General features: G+C 46.3%; 1 non-coding gene across 1 annotated transcript; it reads right to left on the bottom strand.

The window, feature by feature from the left end:
- Positions 1-5,439: 5,439 nt before the first annotated feature.
- On the bottom strand, positions 5,440-5,546 carry LOC126013101 (U6 spliceosomal RNA). The gene has a single exon (XR_007497433.1). It is a non-coding gene; the product is annotated as a U6 spliceosomal RNA (small nuclear RNA).
- Positions 5,547-6,440: the final 894 nt, after the last annotated feature.

Genomic DNA, 6,440 nt, shown 5'->3' on the forward strand with positions numbered 1-6,440 from the left:
TTCCTTCCTTCCTTCCTTCCTTCCTTCCTTCCTCCTCCTTTTTAGGGCCACACCTTGCTCTGGGTCAAGGCTCACTCCTAGTAGTGTCTTGGGGACTATAGTGGGTGCCAAGAATGGAACCCACACCTCCAACACGCTAAACTATGTACTCAGCCCTTTGCACTGTCTCTCTGTCCTCGTCTTACAGTGGGTTCCGTGTTGCTTCATGGCTGGGGAAGGGTCATGTTGGGGTGCACAAGCACATGCGTCTCCCCCTCTTCTCCTGGGGCAGGTCCCACACACTCCAGGTTACCGTAACAGGCCAAGTCTCCCGCACAGATTTGTTTAACCTCACACCATGCTGAATATAAATTCCTGACTCCAGCAAAGGCCCCTCATGCTCCCCCTGTGCCTTAGAACAACAGGCACTTCATTCACCGCAGCTGGCCGCACCCGCAGACTGGCTAACTGGCTCTTCAGGGCTGAAACGAGCTGCGGCTTGCTCCTGCTTCCTCTCTCCTCCTGTGCAGCCTCTCTCTAAGCCACATGCAAAGCTCAGGCCCGTCACTCGATTATCACATTTCATATGAAATTAGGGAGTGCACAGCTCAGGTTCTCAGTTACTGGCCCAGGCGGGCGGTATGACTGAGAGGCCCGCCTGGTTCCACCTCCCTTCCGTACTGGCCTCCCCCTTCATCCTGACCCCCAGGAAACCTGGTCTTGCTAGGACCCCCTCACCTCCTCCTAAGGCTTAGGTGCAATCACACCCTCAAGACAAAGGGCCTCCGTCCCACCTCCTTGAGCCCTGACCCCTGCATCTCCCGGAAGTCCCCCCAGTGAATTACCTTGTTTGCCTTCCTTATGGGGTAGCGGGCCCCACACTCGCCCTGGCCCTGACGGCTTTTCATTCTTCTCCTGTCACTAGACTAATGGTTTCTCTGCAAAGCCTCAGCCTCCGGCCTGCAGCGTCAGCAGGTCTGGGTGGCCGCACACACATCCTCCAGGTACACGTGAACTTGCTAAAACTCCTCTTCCCACTCACACTTCCTGGCCTGCCTGCCCTCCTCCCCCTGTGCTCCTATGCATCCGTCCCATTCTCAACTCCCACGGCTCCATTTCATCAGTGTCAACGCAGACCCTCCATGACTCCCTCCTCCCCACTCCCTCCATCCATGGTGATGTTTTTGGCTCTATCTCCTGCCCCTGGAAATGATTTCCCACCTCCCCACAGGCAGACACTGGTGGACCCCCTGCTTTTTCTGCACCTTCCCTTCTGTGTCCTGCCATTCCCAGTGGCTCGCAGGTGCCAGGAAATGCACTTGGCATTGGTTTGCTCGTTCAGCAAAGTTGTCAGGGTCTGCTCTGCACCAGACCAGACTTTTCACCTTTAGGATCCCTATATAGCCGAGGAAGAAAGGTATGTGCACAGGGGAAGGGGGTGGAGGTGTACAACCAGTAATAACGTGAGAGCAAGTGGAGAGAGAAGGAAGGGAGAGTAGAGAAAGAACAGAGAAGAGGGAGAGAAACTAGACATTGGTGAACTTTAATCTGCATACTGACTCTAGGAATTATGGGGTTTTGTGTCTGAAAGACAACACCTCTAGAAACAGTGAAAAGACTTTGGGTTTTCTGATGATCAGGCCTCAGGAGAGTCAATAAAGATCTTGAACCAACAGCCAGATAAAAAATGGATCAGTAGAGGTTTCGCTTTATGGATCTAGGACTCACTGTTACTAGAAGGAAGTGAAGGACTGTTGAAAAATGGAGTTTTAAGTTTCCACTTTCTTATACAGAGCTGAGCCAGCTCCCTAAGGAAGGCCTTCCCTGATTTTGAGGTTCCCTGTGGCAATGAGCTTTCTTAATTGCTCTAAAATTCACAAGGCTGTTTGAAGCAAAAATTGCGGCATTGTCTTGTGGGTTTTCTAATGTATGTAGATGAAATACATATGATAACTATAGCATAAGGGATAGGGGGAAGGGGTATTGGACCTCTGTGGTTGTGAAGTTGCTACGTTTCACTTGAAAATAGTAACTCTAACTCGACTGTGAAGTTAAGGGATGTAGGTTGTAATCCCTGGGGCAATCATTAAGAAATTAATGCAAAAAAGTATAGCTACAAATCCAAAAGATAAATTGAAAAGGAATTCTAAGAATTTAAAAGAAGGCAGGAAAGGAGAACAGAGAAATAGAAAACAGAGGGGCAAGTAAAATAAAAAATTCAACCATATCAATAATTACATTAAACATTAATGGACTAAACATTCTAATTAAAAGGCAGAGATTGTCAGAATAGATACATTTAAAAAGACCCAATCTATCAGAGATGTACGTTAAATAAAAGGACACAAATCAGTTAAAAATAAATGAACATAAAGTAATATACATTGATTGAAAGGGTGGCTGGAGAGTTACTGTAGGGGTCTTGCCTTGCCTTGTCTTGTGATAGATCCTGTTCTAATTTCCTTGTGCCATGTATGGTCCCCTAAGCACCACCAAGTCACTCCTTAACACTGAGTCAGGAATAGTCTCTGAGCACAGTGGGGTAAGAGCAAACAAGAGGGGCCGGGAAGGTGGCGCTAGAGGTAAGGTGTCTGCCTTGCAAGCGCTAGCATAGGACGGACAGACTGCGGTTCGATCCCCCCCGGCATCCCATATGGTCCCCCCAAGCCAGGAGCGATTTCTGAGCGCATAGCCAGGAGTAACTCCTGAGCGTCAAACAGGTGTGGCCCAAAAACCAAAAAAAAAAAAAAAAAAAAAAAAAGAACAAACAAGAGCAAACAAGCAAACAAAAAGTCTCTGATTGAAAGCTAAATAGGCTCTATTATTATCAAATCACATAGATTGTAAGATAAAGGCATTACTAGAAATAAAGAGGGATATTTTATAAGGACAAAGGGTCAATTTCTTAGGAACATAACATAAAATCTTCATAACCATGCATCAATGAATAGCAGTGCTTCAAATATTGATAACGTCAAAGGAAGCAATGGACAAGAGAATACTCAGAGCGTTGGACATTTCACCAGTCAGAATGCAGGTGTCTCATTTCACTTTGGGACTGGTAGTTTGGGGATCCAGCACCTGGACCAGAGCTGGACCATTGCTGTGTTGAGACATTTCAAGAGGGAGAATGTGGGCTGGGTAGAGAGCTTGACTTACACTCAGCCCATTGGGTTTTGATCCCCTGCACCCCATATGGCTCTATGAGCCCCCCCAGGAGTGATCCCTGATTGCAGAGCCAGGAATGCTGTGTGTGGTCCCCAAACCAAACCAGTTAGCCAGCAAACAAAAAGGGATCATGGAAAGAGCCATGCAGGTAGTTCAGCCATAGAAGCCTGAGAAATCCTCCCAGTGGGGCCTGAAGATACCTGAAGCTCCAGGAAGGTGGCGAAGGAGGGTATTGAAACTGTCTTTAAAGGCTCTGTTGATAGTGCCCCAATGATCACTTGGGTTGACTGTGCCAGGACAGGATGTAAAGGAAAGGAGTAGAAAAGTACAGCAGAGGTCAAACACAGCTGCCCCCTGTTTCATGTTTTGTTCCCCAGAATCCCTTTGTACTCTTAAGTGGGTTCAAGGGTCAGACTCATTGCAGGTGTTAAACTTAACAGCCTCTATTTTATTTGTTGTTTGTTTTGTTTTGTTTTGTGGCCACATCCAACAGTGCTCAAGATTTCCTCCTGGCTCTGGGCTTAGGAAATCACTCCTGGTGGTGTTTGGGGGACTAGATGTGGTGCTGGGGATTGAACCCTGTTGGCCACATGCAATTAAGTGTCTTACCTACTATACTATCTTTCCAGCCTCATAACCTTACTCTTTTTGGTTTGTTTTGATTTTTGGGCCATATATGGTAGTGTTCAGTGTTTATTCTTTGGCTCTGTGCTCAAAGATCACTCTTGTTGGGCTTAGGGAGCCATATGGAGTGCTGAGGATCAAACACAGGTTGGCTGCATCCGCTGTATTATTCTCTCTTTTTGTCCTTGTTTTGTTTTATTAGGCCTCCTCCAGAGATGCTCAGGGGACCATGGAAGCTGGGCGTCAAACTGAGGTCTCCTGCATGCAAAGCATTTGTTCAAGCCATTGAGTTCTCTCTCTCTCTCTCTCTCTCTCTCTCTCTCTAGATAGATAGATAGATAGATAGATAGATGGATAGATAGATAGATAGATAGATATACACATATATACATACACGCATATATATCTTTCCATCCTCATCCTCAGAACTAATCTTACCCTTAATTGGCCACAAACTGAAGATGTCTGTGGAATGGGGAGGCAGCCCTAGTTTTTTATACTTCAGTGTCTTGAAGTTACCTGGACATCTTGTCTTATAAAACCACAGACATCTGTGCCTGCTGCCCAGGGTTCAACAAGTGGGAGGTGGAATTGCTGCTGCTTCTGAACAGAGTTAGGAATTCTGAAGCTTGAGTTCCTGCCCCCAGGACACTTCTCTGATATCCCTGTCCATGGTTGTAATTAGGAATATGAGGAAGATATTGGGACTTTTATTTGTTTGTTTGGGTACCACTCAGGGCTTTCTCTTGGCTCTGTGCTCAAGGATTATTTCTGGTGGGATTTGGAGAACCCTATGGGTGCCAGGGATTGAGCATTAATCAAATGAGTACAAGGCAAATATCCTATCCTTTATACTATCTCTCTGAGCCCAAGACAGTAGGAATTTCAGAAGTTATCAAGTTAGGGGCCAGAATAATAGCACAGTGGTAGGGCGTTTGCCTTGCACACAACCATTCTGATTCCCGGCATCCCATATGGTCCCCTGAGCCTGCCAGGAGTAATCCCTGAACATTACCAAGTGTGGCCCCAAAACAAACAAACAAATAAAAAAAAAACTAAAAAAAAATTCAAGTTAATGCTTACAAGAGGAACATTTATCCACTGAGATAGTTTCCATGCTAGTTTTGGTCTTGGCTACCCACAGTTCAGAGGAGTAAGCTCTGAGCACCACCAGGTCTAGCCCCCCAAAGTAAAAGCAAAACAAAAATGAGAGGCAGGAGAGATAGCATGGAGGTAAGGCATTTGCCCTTTCATGCAGAAGGTCATTGGTTTGAATCCCAGCGTCCCATATGGTCCCCCGTGCCTGGCAGGAGTAATTTCTGAGCATGGAGCCAGGAGTAACCCCTGAGCACTGCTGGGTGTGACCCAAAAAACACACACAAAAAAAATGAGAGGCAGGAGAGTTAGTACAGTGGGTAAGGTACTTGCTTTGTAGGCTACTCTTCTGAGTCTAATCCTCAGCATTCCCTCTGGTCCCTGGGCACTGCCAAGAGTGATTCTTAAGTGTATAATCAGGTATAACTCCTGAGTATTGCCAAGTATGACCCCAAAATGAAAGAAAACAAAACAAAACAAAAACACAAAAGAATAAAACAAATCCAAAAGAGAGAAGAAACATTTAAGGACCTTGGGTTAGATCTATATATTTTTTTAATTTTTTACTTTCTAAAAAATATGGAACGCTTCACGAATTTGCATGTCATCCTTGCGCAGGGGGCCATGCTAATCTTCTCTCTATCGTTCCAATTTAGTATATGTGCTGCCAAAGCGAGCACAGATCTATATTTTAGTTCGTTTGTTCTGATTTTGTATCATGCCTATGTGGTGCTCAGGGTTTACTCCTGACTCTGCACTCAGTAATTATTCTGGCAGTACTCAGGGGACCCTAGGGAGTGTCCCAAAATTGAACCCGAGTTGGCTGCATTCAAAACAAACCTGCTACCTGTTAACCTCTCATTTCCAGCACCATGCATTGTTTCTCAGCCTTTTGATGACTGACTGTGCTCTCTTTCCGACCTTGTTTTTTCCCACAGTTCTCTGGTCTGTTGGTGATCCCCCCAACTCTCATAACATGGCCCCATTTCATAATTTCTACTTGTGGCCTCCTTAAAATATATTGGGGGCTCAAGGGGGTGGGCAACTAACCTCCAGGTGGGACACACTGGTTCAGAGGACAGATAGATAAGAGATGGGAAGGTGGGCCAAACTCACTAATCTAGGAGCTGAAGGGAACAGATTGGCAGCTGGCCTGAGACTGGGTCAGTCTTGGCCTCTCAGAGAAGAGAAGAGGGTCAGGTACCAGGGACTCAGGTTCCAATTCGGCTCTCATATTTCTTCACAGCATGCCGCCGATTGTAGAGAATTCCTGACATTCTCAGCCCTCTCACATCCACCCTCTGCCCACAGAGCCACATCCATCCCTTCTCAGGGTTTCTGTATAGGCACCAAGGAGAAACTTGCTTAGCAGAATTGCTGTGGAAGATGAAGAAGTACAAATAGAGGATGTGGAGGCTGAGGGTGTGCGGGCTGGGATGTGCAGGCCAATAGTATACTGGCCAAATTTGGGTGTGAGCAGAGAATGAGCTGGCCAAAGAGTCTGAGCTGATTAAGTGTGGTCAGGAATGTGCGGGACTCAAGGTTGTGTGCACGGCCAAGGACATATACTGTAC

This window comes from Suncus etruscus, chromosome 6 (genome assembly GCF_024139225.1).
Source record: "Suncus etruscus isolate mSunEtr1 chromosome 6, mSunEtr1.pri.cur, whole genome shotgun sequence".
NCBI classification, from domain to species: domain Eukaryota; kingdom Metazoa; phylum Chordata; class Mammalia; order Eulipotyphla; family Soricidae; genus Suncus; species Suncus etruscus.